Below are 21,026 nucleotides of genomic sequence, written 5' to 3' on the forward strand. Positions count from 1 at the left end.
ATGTCAGTTGCCAAATTGACATTGACATTTTTGTACAGAAAAGATAAGAAAATAGTTCTCGAAGTTGCAATGCTAATAATAAAAACATATAAATTATTTATATGCATAACACTTTTTCAAGTAACATGTATAATTGAAATGAAATATTGGTAAAAAAATTAAATTCACGAAACTGAATAATACTTTTAAATTTACATTTAAAATTGAAATCAATAAGCTTTTGATTTTTGTTTGACTATCGTGATTGTGCCAATAATTGATATCCCTAACATGAAATATACTATGTATACTACTAACTATGGGTACTCTTTTGTCATAACTTCTCACAGAATATATTCAGAAAATATATTATTGTAATATGCTCTAAGATATAAAAATAATTCAGTATTGTGTTTCAATAAACGTTTTCATACAACATTTAACATCAACCTTAGATGATAAATGAGAAGGCGTGTTTAAAAAGAACGCTATGGTTTTTTATAGGTCCATAATTTTAGGTAAACTTTGCCATTATTGTATTAAATAATATATTTAAAACATATCAATATATAATAAAAACTGAATGCTTATTCACTATTAATAATAATAACACTGAAAACAGAAAATAAAATATAAAATAAAACTAACAATCACATAAGTATTATTTAATTTATTCAAATAGACATTTATATTAATCATATATTTAAATATGTAGAGGATCCAAATTTTTAATTTTTGGTAAGTATCTATAACACTGACTGAGTATCCACTTAATAATTTTAAACCTAAAGATACAAACATCGGTACATTTTGTTCCAAACATTTAGGTACACAGTAAATATCACTACAAAATTGAACAAGTTAGAAATAGTATAGATTTATCAAAGACTTACTATTAAAATGTGGTTTAAATATTATATCGGCAGTGATAAAACAAGCCAAACACGCATACGTACCATAATACCGCCGAATGTTTCGAGATGCTAGGTATTTATAATCATAAAGTGATAGCGATCATCACGTAATCCTTTATTTAGATAAAGTACTAGATTTTAAGAATTATTACGATCGTAAAGATTATACCATTCAAAACTCCGAACTACATTCACTCAAAATCTCACAATGTGAGCACACATCACTCCCTGATTCTAGGATAAACCAGACAATTAAATCTTAAAGTTAATTACAAAATTAATAAATATATTATAAATAATTTTATATGACCTATTTATACAAAATCTGTAAAGTAGAAATGATATTGCGCATAACGCGTTCGTTAACTTCGATCTCCAGATAGGTATGTTTCTACCTACCATAATAAGTCAGCCTATAAAAATAGATTGCACATAAAGTTAGTTACGAAAATATTTGCAGTGAGATTTAACGCAAAGGAATCATAAATTGTGATAAGACACAAATTAACCAAACGAACTTTTCAAATTATACGCTTAGTTCTCTCAAGCTTCACATGTAGACAACTTATATAATAGCTAGAAGTTGTTACTTTATATAATAATAAATATTCCAAAACGCTAAATACATAATACGTTATACTTAAGAAGTGTGCGAAATAGTGATAAATGTTTTAGATCTTCTGGCCCCTTGCAATAAAATCAAATATCCAACATATCAAGCAGTTTACTGCCAATAATTCACAATCTGATGTTTCTGTAACTTTAAGTACATTTAATAAGATAATCATTTCGGCACGTCAACTATATAATATTCGTATGTAATATAAACCTACTTCTCTATATCAAATAATTACGTAGCTCTAATAAATCTTTTGATACTTTTATATAATTATCTCTAATTTTTAAAAATACCCTAAGCTTCTCAAATATTGAAATTGTGGTAAATTATTTGTTTTACACTATTAATTCTGATAATAAATTAAGGCGCCCCTAATTTCCTATTGCTTTCATTTGTTTTCGTTAACCGAACTGACGATAAACCAATCAATGTAAAATATTGTCGAATTTTAAAAACGTCTTAAATCCTAAAACCATGGCACTCAAATTACTTCTAACAAAGGAGGGAACTCTTCACAACTGGTTATTAATTTAATTTTGATTATGAGCAATAGGTTAATACGTATTTGTCGAATGTCGGCATTCTTTTTATTCAGTCTTCCACAAATTAAATGTAATGCAAAACTATTGTACTGTGGAATGTGAGAAAGAATTTAAAAAGAAATACGTATAATATCTGGGAGTCAAATAAATCGTAGTTATAGTTTCTGTTCTGACATATTCTGATTTACGACTCATTCCGGGAAAGCAATTAGGTACTTACTTATCTTGTTCTACTTCATAAAGTGAGAGTCATTTCAATATTACTTCCTATTTACCTACCGACTATGAATACGGAATTACCTATCCAAACATGAAACTGTCATACCCAACCTAAGTTTAAAATTGCTGCCCCGGACCAGGACGAAATTTATTGTTCAACCTAGGGCGTTGAAAATGTTGGACTTTGTTTCTTAACGTCCCGCAGCTGATGTCGTTCACTCCAAACGCGCTTTGTAGCTAGTCTTCCATATCTCAGCGAGAGTTACCGCTGAGTGGAAGCGATGGAAGATGCAAAGCGGGAGTGTGAAACGTTGGACGAGAGACCAGGCGACGAATCCGTAGAAATCAAGTTGAACCTTAAATGTTTGAAAATAGCATTGATTAAGCTTTTTAAACATACAATTTTAGACCATTTAATTAAAAACGAAACGAAATAAATGTCATTTTTTGTACCATAACCTAGAGCTAACCTAACCTCAATCTAAAGTGTGTGTAAAGTTACTGTTCATCTCTTGTTGGATTTTTCTTGAAATTCTGTTGCACGCTTTGACCCAGGCATACATATAGGCGAAGTCAAATAAATGCCTTTAAAAGGATTTCTCCTTTTAAATGTAAATAAATATGTTTCATTCTATTGCATGACTCTTATCTAATGAAATTAATGTTTCAGGTTGAACTGCTAATGGCCTTGGATTATTTGTAAAAAAGAATTAAAATTCATAGTTATGTAATTGATAGGTTTAAAAATTAATTTCAATAATAAAAAGTCCGTTTCATTGCCTGTATCAGTAAGAGGAAAACTGGTTATCTTTTTACCGTAAGAATCGGAATTGCATTTCCACGAGAAAATGCTGTCAGCATTCTTGCGCCCATTCCACTCAGTCATGATTTAGACAAATTGGTTATCTTTTTCATATACTTACTATAAGGTACAAAATATTTACCGGGTTAGCGAGAACTTTCTGTGCTTCAAAAGTGTAGATCAGCCACATGGTGACATTGCAAATAAGCAGGAAAGTAACAGCTTGACGTGCTGGCTTGCTGCGCTCTTGTTCGGGAAGGTGTACACGGCGACGAGAAACATCCGCAATAAATAGTAGTTGCAAAACAACCTGTAAGAAAGAGATCATAGCTTTACAGTAAATTACTGAAATTTTTTCATCAGTATGAAAAATCTCTTAATTATGAGAATGGCATATTCAAAACCTTAAAGCGCATCAAAGTTAAAATATTCTATACAATATTGAAAACAATATACATATATTTTCGTCAATGATAACAGTTGCTTTAAGAGACAATGTAACTTAAAAAAAAAAAACTTAAAAAGTATTGCATTAACTTTAGATTATTCAAATTATCAAGTCCGCGACAAGTAGTTTTTTTTAATATAATTTTACCTGGAGAACGCTCAAGCATCCAGTAATCATGACAAGAAGATTGGGCTCGTGGGTGAAAGCGCCCATGCCGCCAGCAATGACACTAAATACAGCATACACGAAGAGTCCAAACGCCGAGACACGTAGAAGAATATCATTCAAGTCCGATTGCTCTTCTGAGCGGAACTTCAGTGATTGTACCCTGCGAAGAGGTTCGGTACAGGAGGAAGGATTTGAGCTCCATTTCATTTTTCTACCACTACATTATTATAGATGAACCAAAACCGGTAAACATGTATGTTAAAATTTAAGATGTGGCCATTGTTATTGACAATAAATGAGAGTGCACGGAATGTGCCCGAAGTTTAATTGGAGCAATTAAAATTAATTACGAAATAGGATTTAAGGAATGTTACGGGAATTTATGGAGTTAAGAACGGAAGGGAAAAAACAAAAATGATAAATGAACAAAATAAACAAATAAATTAAACACAAACAATAGGAGAATAAACAAATTAAAACACTGTTTCTACATGTGTGTGTTAAAAACAAATAACGTACATTAATACTAATTTAAAGAAAATGTTAAACGAAACCCTTTAAATTACTATGATTTATGTCAAATAAACAAAGTGTTCTAAAAACATGAATGAAAAATAAATGATTGTCTTACCGAATAAATCCAATAAGAATAGCAAAAATTGACAGCACCATCAGCGCGCAATGGGAAACATCTGCTAAATAAATCGATAAACGCTTCAACTCTTGATGTCTTATCAGGACGAAGAAGAGAATCAAGCAGATGAGAGAAGCGACCAGGAGCAGGAGTCCACAGAAGAGTCCCTTCGATGCTCCAGCGCAGTCAACACGATTGCCACGCTGAGCCGCCGCTAACGCCGCTGCCCTGCGGGACAGAACAGCTTCCAGACGTCTTTCCAGATCTTCATCGCTGGCCACGCTGCAACCAAACACGTACGCACACGTCATTAACGTATGCGATGGTTTTGGTGTTAGTGCTACTAATGGTATACTAATCGTGCAGATGTGTGAATGACTTTTCCCCAATAAAACATGAGTAAATACGTATAGCTATATCTAAAAATAATCTAAGCTATATGTTATATGGAGAGACTTACAAGAGACTAGAGATACGTTAATTTTTTAAAACTTACCTGGGATATCGTCCAATATGCTTCCACATAACATAGATTACAGCTGCCCCAATCAGAGAGTATTCAATGATAAACGGATATAGATAAGGAGCCGAATCCGAAACAATGGTCCCCATGATTGGGTTTCGTCCGCATACTGTACTATTATCGATGTTGGCTATTAAAGCAGCAGGATTCAGATTGTCGAATGATTCAAAGATTTCTGTAGCGTTGTTGGCTACAAACATAAATTAATATTTAATTAGGTTTAAGCTAGTTAAGAAGATAAACAAATAAATTAAAACGATAAATATATAAAGTAAAAAAATATATTCTCCAAAAATAACGTAAGTTTTATTTGAAAATTTTATTTTATGGACACTGACAACTCATTTAATAGCGAGAAATTTAGATAATAATTGAATTTCAATAATTTTACGTTATAAATGGCGTAATTTTTACAAACAAATATTTTATTTTTGCTTATTTAGTGCAATCGAAACTAAACACCAACGTGCTAACACTTGTGTACAATGAATAATTGATTAAAAATAAAAAACAGGTGCACCTAGACCTACTCGAGAAAAAAATAAACGCAAACTATAATCTCTATGGCGGGGAACCAAAAACGAAGATGGAAGACACTCCGTCGACAAACCTGGTGAATGTGGTGGTTCATCGACACGGTACGTTTCGATACTATTCCCCCATTCATCTCTAACCGATGGTAATGATCCAGAAGTGCTTGACATCAGTAAGGTAGACATAGTGCTTACAATAGGTTTCATGGTGGAGGAATAAAGCCATTGGAATACTTCCAACATGGCAGTTTGTGATTGTGTCACTTTATCAGCCCCTACGGTTATTGGTGCTGCAGTGGAAGTCGTTGTAAAGGGGTTGTCATTTGGCCATGAATCTTTAAAATCCCGACCATAAGCTATTCCGGTGTCATACCCTAAAGTAGTCTTTATTGAGTCAATTATTTTTGATTTAGGAATGGAACCACCACCCATGTTATAATATGATGAAGTAGTAGTCGCTGAAAAGTTAGTCCAATGCTCATTTTAATAACATACATGCAGTTAAATGAAGGGTTTAATTATGTTATTAGGAAGTTATGCATCTAACAATTAATATTGAGTAAATGTAATCCGAAACTTACTCGTAGTGGGGGTCGTTGTAGGAGTAGAAGTGGTAACCGAGATTGCATTTAAAATCTGTTCTCCGGTAGATTTTGCAACAGTAGTTGCAGTTGAAGCAATCGTAGTCGCAGCGGTAGTGACAGCGCCGAAAACTTTGCCAGAATGTCTCAAAGTATGTTTTCGGATAACTTCTTGAAATTATAAATTCATTAGATATTTTATTGCTCGAAAAAACATCTTACATGAGATGATACATCAAAATAAAAACTTACTTCCCAGTACGCCTTCTCCGGGAACCCCTTGAGGGTTCTTTACGTGATAATCAGTAATTTCCTTTAGTGATTCCAGAACCAGAGTTCTTATCCAGACACATATATTAGTAGCGACAACATGCATCAAACCGAATCTTGCTATAACTTTGAATCGATGTATATTTAGCTAAAATAAGAAGAACAAGTAGTTATAATTGTTTTCTAAAAATGTTAAACATAAAATTGATTACGGTATGTACTCACTCTTGAATTCATGAATATGAAATACATTTGCATGAAAGTAAACACCATTTGAAGAACTGGATTTACACCTTTCAAAATCAAATAGCAAGGCGACTCCAAGGGTAATTCGAAGAACGTTCCAAACTCCAAACCGTTATAAATCATTGTTCCTAGACCAAAAGCTGTAAACATAAAATTAAAATATTCAAAATTTATGAAATCAATCTAAAAGAAAAAGGGCGTAAACGTTACAGTATTTATTTTTACCAATGGCGCCGATTCTTAGGAAGAAGCTGCCATGGCTATGTTCGTTCTGAGAAGTCTTCCGTCGGCGCATTGGACGGGCAACGGGTCCTGCCTCCAACTCCACGACATCTTGTTGCTACAGAAAGATTCAAAAACGATTTAAATAATATATTATATCATCCATTCTTAAAATGTCACTATAACACAACGTATCGTATATTAAGAAATATATCAAAGTTTTATTATATAAACTTGCCTTGGTATTTGCAGGTTTATTAGTGAATGAAGAAATAAAATGTTGTTATCATTTATAAATAAATTTGGGTACATTCAACACAGGAGCATAACATGTTTTTAACGATTTATGAAAAACAATCTACTACTTGATAAAGCAAAAACAGTGTAATAGCCGAGTAAACAAGCATTGTACGTTATCGCAGTCACACACGATAGAACAACAGCACATCCAAAGCTTTCCGTGATAATACAATACGCATATGATAAAGCAGGATCTTCTAGATATACCTCACCTGTTCTGAGGCATATAATTGCGCCATTTGTATTTGCAATTGTTGTTGTCGTACTTTATCACGCATCTTACGGGGATACACCTCCTGCCCAAATGATATGGAAAAAACAAAAAGTAGGCGGCATAAACAAAAAGGGGTTTCATGCGCCAGTCACGTCCTAACGAAGCATTTTACAAAAATCAGGGTTGAGTGAAAAGCTTATAAATAAATTTGCGATAGAGTGCTAGAGGATCACAAAACTTAAAATGTCACATAATAAAAAAAAATTATACGTGAAGATATTATATGTTAACTAACACAGAACAACACAATGAAGTGACCATGTATTATGATAACTGCGTTATAAACATTTTATTGGATGTGCTGATGATGTGCGATAGATGATGGAAGACTTTACACGAACCTGAAACTGGCTATGTTTCTTGCTCTCTTTGGCCGTCTTGTCCTTTCCACTGTCTTCTTTCTTATCTTTTTCCTTATTCTTTCCATCTTTCTTGCCATCTTTCTTTCCATCCTTTCCTTCTTTACCTTCTTTGTCTTTAGTCTTCTTTTCTTTTTCTTTCTTTTGTTTCTTCTCTTTAGGTGGAGGTTTTGGTTTCGGAGGGCTACCGTTGCAGCATGCACTTTCTGGTAATACATTAACATGGATACTTTTAATAAGTATAATGAAAGTCGTTTTATTTGATTGGTAGTATTTAAAAAAAAATAACAATGTAATTATGTAAATGCTGACCTTGTAGTAAGAAGCAGAACACGTACAGCAAAAACAATATGCTCATGCCATACAAGTAGGTGAAAAATCCCTCGTAGTAGTAAAGAGGGAGATTGTGAGTGATTACATCGCTGATGACGTAAGCAATACACACAACTACCAGAAGCTTCGCGTAGATGAAACTCGAGATAATGAACAGCGAAGTTCTGCAAAAAAAAAATGTTTTTGAAATTGTTGCCAGGAAGGTCAATGAACAATGACTTCAAATCAAAACTTATAGACAGTTTTTAATTATAAAGAGGTTTTATAAATAAGGTATCTTAAGGTATATCCTAAATTAAACAAATAACCCGTTCCGTTAAAAGTGTTTATGTTTCAAATATAATGTAGCACCCACCTATCAACACTGTTACAATTAAATAACAACAATTCGTATTACGACATTAAAAATGCACTTATCAATAATATATTTTAAAAATAAAGTATGAAACAAAAAGATCTCTACATTAAATATTTTCATACAAACTCTTTTTAACATAAATTATAAATATCGTTCTATTCACTGATATAGGATGAGCCATAAAAGCTTGCTTTATTCATAGAATAATAAAATAAGCTTTTAAATGCTGCATAATTTATAAAAAAACCAGGTTAAGTTAGGCCACTATTCATTACCCGCCGCGTATTAGCATTCTGGGTCATGGACAAAAGAAGGTGAAAAGGTAGAGCATAAAATGGAGATAAATCCGCGAATGAAATCAACTTTTCAAAAAATCAACTTTTGAAAAAATTAATTTCATAAAAAATAAACTTACAATCAATTCGTTATTGAAATATATTTTATAAGTTACGTTCTTATACATAAAAATATACAATAAAAATGTCTATGTAAATGTGTGTATTGATATTGTTTTTTTTTTTTTTAATTTTTCTATTATCTAATAACAATATGAAATAGATAGAATATGGATATACGCTGTTAGAGACATACTTCTTCGATGGTTTCGGCTGAACGCACTTTAGCTCCATCTCTTTGTTAGCGGTGTTATGCTTCTCAGCGATTGCTATGTCGCTGCCCTGTTGCCGGTGCTGGCCGACAGGCAGCGTAGCCATGTTGTCTACCGCCTCCAGTTCCACCGTCGCCACCTTCACTTCAGCCTCCATGGGCTGATGCTTATCCTTCCCCATCGCACTTCACTTAAACCGGGACACTACACAATATGATGGACATATCACGGGGTACTGGGTTAAGGATAAGGAACGGGTCAAGAAGGGCTTACGAGGAGCCTTTACTGAGCAAAACGACTCCGGAAGTTTGAAGGTGCGGCTTTGCTCTGTACCCGCGGCTCGAGTGCGCCGAGAGTTGCGCAGAAATGGATGCTGCGCGTAAGACTCCCAATCCAGGGCCGGCAATCGACGCCCCTATATTGTAAATTGTACTAATGGCATGAGGGATTTTGTAGTTCAACGATGGGGTGGTTATTAGGAGGGTCGCTTAAACAATGCATCGAGTGCTTGCTAAAGGTTATTTTGTGAGGAACGTGTGAGACTAAATCAAAAAGTGCAATGCTGCACTAAATCATTCATATCTATATTATTGATTGTAACTCCTGACTTTAAATATTTATGTTCGTTTGTTACTTATTCTGCTTAAATATTATTTATTATAAAAATATAATATTTGTGGAATACTAAGAAATTGACAGCCCTAATATGGCGGCACGCGGTCGATAGAGGCGCGTCTCTCCCAGAAGCTTTGGGAAGCTGCGCGACCCACTGACCCGGCCTTTGGTTTGAAAACACCCATCAAAATTACCTTCAGTCTTATATCAGCAACTGTCTACTGCGGTTGTGGCAACCCTAGCACCCCATAAAATTCATACACATGAAGGTTGAATGTCCGACTATTATAAGTCACATAATAGCTGTCTCGAAGGATGAAAGCGACGCGCATGCTCGATCTCGATTGAATAGTGACCGTAACAGGTCGCTGAACCCTATTGCAAGCAAAACACTACGTAATACTAACTCACCCACTTCAAATAATAGAGGTCAAGCGCTAAAAAGGACAAGCATTTGCATATAAATGACGTCCGTTTAAAGGTACTTTTACACTATCAGAATATATTATTGAAATGGCTTGAAAACACACGTATAAGCCTTAATTGGCTTGCAATATAGACGAGAATAGCTTAATCTATAAAAATTAAAGCGTTGACTACGGCAAAGCTCGTTTACTACTTCAACTATAATGGGTTAATTGTGTCATGTAGTGCACAATAATGAAACAGGCCAGATAAGCTAAAGTATTAACAGGGATTCCACTCATTTAATATTTATATAATAATTCTATCGAATTTTCCTCAATATTATTAAACCTTTGTTTAAACACTTTTCTCTCCAGCTAACGCAATTTTCTTTGGTCTAAATAGTTCGAAGGAAAAGTCCTCAATTCGTTCATAATACAGCGCAGGTAAAATATATGAGGGAACTGGTCCCTATGTCTTCATAGACTTTTTTTATGGTATAGGTTGGCGGACGAGCATATGGGCCACCTGATGGTAAGTGGTCACCATCGCACATAGACAATGACGCTGTAAGAAATATTAACTATTCCTTACATCGTTAATGTGCCACCAACCTGGGAACTAAGATTTTATGTCCCTTGTGCCTGTAGTTACACTGACTCACTCACCCTTCAAACCGGAACACAACCATACTGAGTACTGTTATTTGGCGGTAGAATAACTGATGAGTGGACGGATTTGCACAAAGCCCTACCACCAAGTGATGTATATGTCACCGTACCAGGTCCCAAACTACTTCGATGTTACATTTCTTTACGCCCGTTTTACAAAGTCGCTTACTGCTATCTGTAGCTGTGTATGCTTAGATATTTTTTTAAAAGGTAGATTCGGGAGGAGGATTTTTGTATCTAACACATTGCCAATATAATAAAGAAACACTGATTATTTTAGACGTTTATAATGTGTGTTAAAGAAACAAATTCTGCGTATATTTAGTATCAGTATTGCACCCGAGTGGAGCCTGGGCGGATCGCTAATATATATATAAATTAGCTTAAAGTCATCAACTCTTGTTGCAAAACCTACATGCTTTGTTTCATGAGGACATTAATTTAATTAGCTGCCTACCCTACTTGACACTCTATACGTTAAAATCGTCACACGCATTCTAAGTAGAAGCCTTGCGAAATCGTTCTCGATTTAAATCACTTGTATTTGTTTCTAAGCTAACTAGTAATGTTTATAATGTACCTAACTAATTTGAAAATAGAACGAAAATAACTACAACTTATATGCATAAGATTATTACTATTTATCAATTCTATTCTATACTTATAATGCAATTTATTAGTGATATGATGAAAATAATTACTTTATTTCGTTTTAAATGTTTTAAACTTATTACATAATTCACGGTGGTTTTAAAACTATTATCGTGATATTTAAACGAAATATTTCATCTATTATCACAGCTTGAACTTTATAAAGTAAATATTATATAGCTTTATATTGATGTTTAATTATGATTATGAAAGATGTTGGACACGCGCCATCGAAGATCTATTTTCATCGACTCTTCAGCTCATTAGTTCGATATAATTACATCACCTTCTAAATTCAAAAAGTTCATGGTTAAGGTTTTGAATTGGTGAATTAAAGTTTTTTCATTGTTTGTATGAAATTATACAAGATTTAAGTCAACATTTACTTTTTTAAAAAGGGTAATAGTGGTCATAAATGTAGATTCTACAAAAATAACCAGCAAGAAACTTAGTAGCTACTCCTTTCCATTGAACAAATACTCAATGCGTATACGATATATGTATTTTGTATTTAATAAATGATGTTATGAACTGTCTTACACTGAAGGATTTTAATAATTCATGAATTGTTAATAGTAACATACAAATGTTTTTTTTTCTGTGACGAATTGTCTTTGTTGTATAATAAACTGCGAGCCAGGATTTTTTAATATAACTTATATTGCAAGTGTTGTTCGTGTTTGCATATTTATATTTTAGTTTAAAAATTCTTTTCAATTTATTACATTACTCGCATAAGCTCTTAGTACATTCCTTTAATAAAACGTCATTTCACAAACCTAGTGAGAAATAAAACAAAACTATTGAGTATCGAATATCATTAATTGTACCTTCAGACTTAATTAATTCATTTAACACTTGATAAATATTCCAATTACGTTCCAACAGTTCGTTGTAGAAATTTTAATTACCAACGTTTAATCCGCCAATGACATAATACGAAACTTTGTCGGTGACCGCATACAATATGTCATTACAATATTTTATGGCCGTCTGAAAAGGCAGGCGGAACGGAATTAAGCATCTCACGTATTCTCTGCTTCTCATTTGGAACGACTTTTTGCCGCAACGTGTCTTACTTGGGAATGCTTGTGTTTTCGAATATGAATCAGAATCAGATCTTATATCTGTGGAAGTTTTTTGAAATCATTACAATGTATACATTTTATTGAATCAAATAATTATTCAGTGACACGTTTGTGTTTGTAATTCATCTTGTGTTAGAAATCTTAAACGTGTATCTGCTGATCCGCTGTAGGACCGGACGGTGGAGTAAGGTTCTAATCTACTTCTCAAAAAAGGAACGTAGGATTTGGCTCAATAGTGGGACATATCAGACTGTTACTTTACTTTATTGCGACATGCAACAATACTTTTAATACGAGCGAGCAATTCGGATTTATAGTATTGGTTAGACCCCAAAATGTGCAAAAGCCGTACTATAAATGGTTCAATTTACATGTTACATGTCGCAAAGATAACTTGGTAAAAATACTACATATAAGCCGAGATGGTTCAGTGTCTGAAGCCCGTAAATCATAAGCATAGATTGCGGGCTTTAAATTTTATTACCTAAGTAGTAAATACTTATGAATAGCTATATTTCTCTCATCTCAATTCCCATAGATACTCTACGAGCTCTTAGCATTAACCCAGGTCCTAAGTAATATGTCACTAGTAATAAACAACCACTGAAAGATTGAACGATAAACATTTATCCGTGCCATAAATAACTATGGATGAATACATACTATTAATAAAACATGAGAAATGATGAGGTGATTATGAAATATGTATGTGTTTCGGTGGTTCAGGTATCTTATAGGAACATATTAATATATTTATATAAAACACGCTTACAACGCAATTTTATTACACAGGTATACATCTCATATACATACTACATTTACGATATACCATACCTACGTAACTTAAATGTATAACAATTACAAATAAATACTCAAATTGAACTTACAACTACAACTTACTTATCGTATATACACATATTCCTAAACTCACACATGCATACATGGATACCTATGTATATATAGAAAAAGTTTCTGACATAACATTTTAAAGATGAACCAACGATTTCAATAATATAAATTAACCTGTAATTTACTAGTCTCTAATTCTCTTTTATAAATAAAATTTTCAAAATAACAAAAACTGTAACCATGTTACGGCGTTTAATTCATCTCATTATCTAATCGACTTTATTCCTTTACAATTAAGTTCAATTTATAATGCCGCACGTGTTCCTTTGATGTATGCACGGAGGACCGTATACGCTATTGTCCGTCCATGCAACGTGGAAGTGCTTTGATTACAGCTTCCTCCCCTCTATTTATTTTTAAATAGTCTATTGAGTTTTTTGTGATGGCCTGTATGTGTCCCCTATGATTTAATAGGTCAATTGGTGATTTGCTTGACCACCGCTTTATAACTTTTTAAATTATATCGCTACGAATAATCTCAATGATAATCAATAAAGCTCTGTATTAAGAAATTTGGCAACAGGTTTGCTATAGAACTAAATCTAATTGCATAAATAGCCCAATTTTTTGGTTTTTTTTTTTTTGTGTGGACTTTTGGAGTGTATTTGGTGCTTTGCATATATCTTTTTATTTCGCTGGTAACGATTTACGGGTTCCCCAAGTGAACTGGGAGGGATATGCGAGATTTTCCGGATCCCAGGAGGACTAGTAGGTATACTGGAATACCAACTAATAAACCAGCGGTCATCTCTCTGTCTCTTCGGCGAGCGCCACGGGATCGCTTTCGCATGCAACCGTGACGATGCATGTCAGTCCTACCATAATTCTCGACATTAAATTACAATCGCAATAAAACTAACATATAATTTCACCTTATTGCCTCCACTGTGTCAAGAGGGCTGGTTCGTTTTTAGCACAGAGGATCGGAATTGCGATTCAAAGAGAAAATGCTGTTAGCATTCTTGCCACCATTCCACGCGGTCAATTTACACACTAACTATTTTTAATTCATATTTGTATATATTTAAACATTTAATGTTTTTCATTTTCGTTAATAAAGATATTTCTTTATTATTATTAAAAATATTCCAATAATTAAATTAAACTAAGTATAAAAACCGGCTCTGACACATCATTATCATATGTAACATATATATGTATAATTTATAACAGATTAGTACACATCTTTCGTATCTGTTCTTGACAGTAAACTATGAAATGTACCAACGTGAAATTTGCTCAGTTGAAGCGAACTTAATTAGTGTGTCTCTGGGTACATATGGAGAGCCCTCCATCAACAAATCATAGATATAATTGACGAAGGCAATTGACCTCTTTACAAAGGTTGGGAGAATTATATTTCCCATGAGAAATCCAAACTTGTTGTATGTGTAATGTGTTCTGAACTTTACCTTCACTTTTTCCTTCTTTTCTGGATAGATCTTAATTCTTTGGTCTTACCAATAATATTGTATTGGTATTCTAATAAATCACTTTTTATTTTATTCATGTACACCCCATTAAGATTCACTTTCCCATTAAAATCCGTAAACAGCAACTTAAATACAACACAGCTTAGATGTAGCATCGGCAAATTTAATAACACCGATTAATGCCGCTTTACTCAACCAATAGAAATTCGATGCTATAGATTCTCAGTTCAATCCGAGAAAGCAAGTGATGTATATCGTGTCAAATTGACGAATATATTAGGTCACAAGTTATTACGTTTGTGTAAAGATCATTTTCACTTAACAAATAAATATTGATATTTTGGGATAGCGTACTTAACTATCCACATATTTTATAAGCTTACTTGTGCATTTTTGGAAGAGGATCAAGGGAAACCATCTTTCGTTCGTCTAACACAATTCGCACATCCGTATGGCTTGCGATGTGATCGGATTTACGAAATTTACCATTGCTACATCTAAATTTTGTCATACTATATCTGCTTGCACAGATCAACTGGCGTGAAGTCTTCCCACTAATAAGAACGTTCAATTATTATCAACTAACAATAGCGATGGCGTTTGTATGTAGTAATGTATGTCTTGGCTCTGTACACTATAAATATATAATAAATGGTACCGTGTAATAAGAAAACGACAAATGAGAATTACATTTAATCATCTGGTAAGATTGATCGACGTTCGAAACCGGAATGTTTGTCTACGATAAATCTTACGTATCAATAATCTTGCCAAGATGATTATCATTGTTGTTTTATGTTATCATATCTTAAGCAGGAATAACATGTTCGTACTTTAATGTTTCTTGTCAGCTTTAAATATACCTTTGAGACATGAACAGAACAATACATTAGAGGTCATAGGACAACGGGTTTTAACGCAGTTGCTTTCGCTATATATAATGAATTATATAACAGACACAAAGAAACAGTTAACAATGTGTCAAGATAATTACATAAAAATAAATAAAAATTGAACCAAAGAAATTGAAAAAAAGTTTCGACAATCTTATATATATACAACCTTATAAAATAGAAAGCCTTGAGTGGAGCAGGCTTTTCTTATGAGACAATTTCTAGCAGTTCACTCTATCATAAGCAGCTTAAAAACTTCGAAACAAAATGATTTCAAATATATCAATTGAGTTTAAAAAATGACTACAAGTTATTGAAAATATATTTTAAACGTATCTTCAGATTTATATTCTTATCGGCATACATATTTATGAATACTCACTTGGCATTCTTAGGTTTGGTTTCTGGCTGGCAACAAGCGCGGTACCGCAGCACCGCCTCTGTGGGTGTGAGTGCATCGGTCTCGTCCGCCGGCGCCTCACACTCGTCCGTGACGAGCGGCGCGCGCGCCGGCGACGTATGTGATCCGTACCCGTCGGAATTCAGCTAGAGATTTAAGTAATATATTTATATCTGCTGATAAATAAGTTATGGTAAAACATACAATTACCAAATTCACATATATATATGTTTTTCAACGTCAAATTTAAGGTATAGCTGACAACACTTATAAAGATATGGGTTAAAGGTTAAAGGCTCTCAAAATATTTTTACACGTTTGAAAGGAGCACTTATGTTTCGGAACGGCCTCGTATGATGGTTAATATTATGAAAATTTAAGTTAATTTAAGTAAATAAACGAATGAAATAAGGTCGAGTCCTCAGCGATTACATGATTTTTAATAATTAAACTAAATAGCTACGTATAAATATAATTATACTGGCTTTTAAAATAAGGAGAAGAGTAGATCGGTCACCAAAGTAATACTTAATATGGCAAGTTGGCTTGGCAAACTAGATGATTAACTTTCTCTGTCTTTGTACTCTTGTATTCAAATTGATTTTTCTTAGCGATACAATAAATTATAAGTAATTAAGCAACATAAATGCGATAACTACATTCGTATAATATTTTTACAATTACCGAAATAAACTTTTGCAAAAAATCCAATACCTGGCTTTTTATGTCAAGGACCATCACTCTTGATCTGAGTTCAGGTTTATTAGCAAAGCGTGAGGAGCAGTAGGTACTTATATATAGAACTTACTTTGACAATAGTGCCGACCTGAGGGTCGGCCAGCTGTTCGGATTGCGCGCGTTGCTCGCGCTCGATCCCGTCTATTGGTGCGCCCAGCAGCCGCTCCTTCATCTCGTGGATGTAGGGGCAACGCTGCATCGCGATATAAAACTCGCGGACGCGCACCTAAAAAAGAAATTATGCATAAATTACTCATCATTTTAAATGAAAACCCGTTTTTTTTTATTATTTCCAAGAATAAGATTTTATTAATATACCATTTATTTTATATCTACCACTGCCCTTAATTTTTTTATGGTATAGATTAGCGGACGAGCATATGGGCCACCTGATGGTAAGTGGTCACCATCACCCATAGACAATGACGCTGTAAGAAATATTAACTATTCCTTACATCGACAATGTGCCACCAACCTTGGGAACTAAGATGTTACGTCCCTTGTGCCTGTAGTTACACTGGCTCACTCGCCCTTCAAACCGGAACACAACAATACTGAGTACTGTTATTTGGCGGTAGAATAACTGATGAGTAGGTGTTACCACCTAGTAAATTAAATTTTATTTTAAATGTCTATGTTAAATATATTTTTTATTTAATATATTTTTTAATAATTCGATTATGACTTTTTTTGCCTGTCTTAAATAACATTTTCCTATGTACGAGTACCAAAAATTTATAACAAATCGATATGTTATATTATGTAGCATATTTTAAAGACTAAGATCTGACAAATAGCGTTCGTTTAACGGCAACTCTTAATTTTTGTCAAAAAATGACAACTCAAACCCATACAAAATACTTCGACAACTTGTGTTATCGACTAGAAACATTATATTGTATTCTCAGATAGATTTAAATCAAAATAAGATTTCCGATGCATGATGGCTATTCATTATTCAACAATAACATCTCTAGAGTATTATTGACAAGGCAAAATTCTTCGACACAATACGACGTCGGGAAGCAGTAACGTGACATTGTTCCCGACCTTGTTTATTGGCGTGACAATAACTAAAATCTAACCTTGAATGGCTTTGTGCTTAACAATAATAAACAATTATATAAATGTCCATAATGTGCGTGCAGACTGCCCTACTAACTGTGAATTATTCGTTTAAATACCAACGCGTGCTATTTATCGACGTAATCGAACACGTGCGAAATAAATAACGTAAACTTTCAATAAAACTTGTAAGAAATGAATAAAACATTTATTTTGTCATACTTCGGTTTTTATTCTAAACTAGCGACCCGACCCGGCTTCGTTCGCGTGCTAAACTGATACTAAACGTACTACAGAATTTGTTTATTTACGATATCACATTAAAAACTACCAAAATTATCAGTTTCTATACTGATTTGTCCATGTATTACATACAAAAACCTTCCTCTCGAATCACTCTATCTATTAAAAGAATATGCATCAAAATCCGTTGCGTAGTTTTAAAGATTTAATTACACATATTTGGACAGAGAAAGCGACTTTATTTTATATTATATAGTGATAATCGCATTGATGTGAAAATGAAATTGATAAATAAAAATTAAAAAAATAAATAAAATAGTTTTGTAGCCATAAGTTTTTTGTACATTTTTGCTTGTGATCTTTATTTCATCGTATTTTTGGTGACAGTTAAATTCCACGATTTTTCCGTCCCTGAGCGAAGTTCTTATAGCTTCGAAGTTTTTTCAATCATATCATTCGATGAGACTGACAGTTCAAGGTCTTAAAGATTGAAGACTCTCAATGTGACAGTTGAGCGGAACGCTTTTACCGCAAAAACGTTTTAGTATTTTATTCGGTTTTCTAGTCACAAATCGATTATTCCAATCCGAGCCGAATCGATTGCTAATTAGTATAACAGATGAGCATTAAATACTTTATAGAATTAATTATAAAATGCTGTATAATTAGATTATTTAGAATAGTATATATAGTACACATAAAGAAATAAATACATACATTTCTAGTTAATGGAATTATTTGAAATAATCTAAATACTATAATTTTTTGTATTAAAAACCTAGAGTACAAATATGTTTTACAGAATTTTTAGGGTTCCCTACCGTTAAGGGTAAAACGAGACTCTAGTACTAAGATAAGCTGTCCGTCCATCCGCCTGCCCATCAGTCACCAAGCTGTATCTCTAATCTCTAATTAATATCTTTAAAAAAATGTCAACTATCATAATATATTTAAAGCTTAATAAAGAACATCAGAATCATTTGAACTTAATGTTATCAAGTAAATGTCGCATGAAGTGAAAGTTTTAATACAAACTGAAATAATTTTCTAAGATTAAAGATTCTGACACTATCAGAATATAATATTACAGGGAAACAGTGTTAAGAGCAGGAGCCGCCGCGGAAAAAGCTGAGACAAACGAACAATGCAAATCTCTTATTCCAAATGATGTTTTGTTCTATTTGCAGTTGAGTTTCAGAGCAGTTGGACAAAAACCTTTATTAAAAGTATAACACCTCGTCTTAATGCCTCCATTGTTGACAGGAGGGCTGGTTCATTTTTTCCCTAGAGGATTAGAATTTCGATTCAACTGGGAAATGCTGCTAGCTTTTTCCCATCATTTCTCAAGGTCAAGATTTATGCAGTGACTATTTTTTATATTAATTATATAGATGTTTACGTAAGTAGTATTACAGTTTTCTTAAGTACATATTATGTAAGTACAGATGATATAATATACTTCGAAAAGTAAGTTTTTACCTACTAAATTTTTTTATTTATTTATAAAAATGCCAAGTTTACATGGAAGTGGAAATTTAAATTTATAAATAAGATGTGCTACAAATACCTTATAAAACATTCATATTTTACGTACTGCTATAATGTCGTCATAACCAATGTAGGTAACATATTAGCCAGGACGATACGTGTAATGTCAATATTAACAAAACATTTTATTTTTATTTTTCCTTTTTAATAATGACAAGGTGTCGAATCAATGTGTCTCATATTTTTATCGACGACGAACTTCGATCGAATTTTGACCAATAAACAACTAGTGTTTAATATTTTTTTTATAAAACTTGTATAAAGAATGTCCACGCTATACCTATTAGACTAGCAACGAATGGACGAATGTGTAACTTTCACGTGACTAGGCTGTATACCGTTGAGCTAAAGAGGTTTTAATGACAGTGACACAGCTAATTATTAATTGACTACCTGATAGACACTAGTAGCGATAGGTAAATGCATTAGCACTTTAACGGTACTATATGCAAATATCGTTCCGAAATCTGTTGACGATCAATAAACTTGTAAAACTTGTAAACTTGTCTAAAATTGTTTTCTTATAGCATTCAATAAAAATCTACGTTCTACAATACATAAAATTTGAAATGGATGACATTTTAAAAATTAAAGCATTTTATTTCAGTATAAGTAACTTTCTCCCTTTTAAAAAAATATCAGAAAAAAATAGTTTCTAAAGTCTAGTCTATAGACTTATAAGTCTCTTTCCAGAAATCTTGGTTTATGATTCGGCTTAAAAAAGTATGTCGGGGATTCGCAGTGACAATTTTTTCAGTCAAATTCAATCAAAGTTAAAAATAAAATTACCTTAGATGTTATAGAAGATAGAAAAGAATCGGAAAAAATAGAAATAAAAAACAGACCGATATCATGAACCATATCGGATGAAATATCATTTCAAAGCTCATGTAAGCGAACACAATATTAACATTCAACAAAAGCATAAAAAGATTGAGGCTAATTAAAAAAACAACACTTTTCTAATTCCAGCGACGGAATAAATGTTTTGAACAGAAAAGCGGACAGAATGTTTTTACTGAGAGAAACGGCAGTATTATGTGTGGAAATACTGGGACAGACCCATCCGCCTCATGTGGGACTACACCGTATATGGTATAATTGCGACGTACAGACACATCATTTCTTGATTACTTTATTGCGGACTGAAATGACGTTAAATGCTGTTGATTTTAAAGATCCGTTTATCTTCCTTGCTATATTTATATATAAATCTTCTGTACGTTACACTCACACTTAGATACAGTTTGAACGGCTCCTAAACGGTTGGTCTGGTTTTGATATTTTTTTTTTGTTTGTATCTTGGTTATAACAGTTTGAGCTGCTTCTAAAAGATTGGTCTGATTTTTATGTTTTATTTTGTTTTATCGTGATTGCTTACTACTGATATCTTATTTAAATTAGACTTGGTAGATGGCGCTTCTATTAAGAAGTAA

At 33.1% G+C, this 21,026-nt stretch overlaps 1 pseudogene; it reads right to left on the reverse strand.

Annotated features, from left to right (window-relative positions):
* Window positions 1-629: 629 nt before the first annotated feature.
* Window positions 630-21,026, reverse strand: part of LOC124544044 — a 34,771-nt pseudogene continuing 14,374 nt past the window's right edge.

Source organism: Vanessa cardui, chromosome 4, assembly GCF_905220365.1.
Source record: "Vanessa cardui chromosome 4, ilVanCard2.1, whole genome shotgun sequence".
Classification (NCBI taxonomy): Eukaryota; Metazoa; Arthropoda; class Insecta; order Lepidoptera; family Nymphalidae; genus Vanessa; species Vanessa cardui.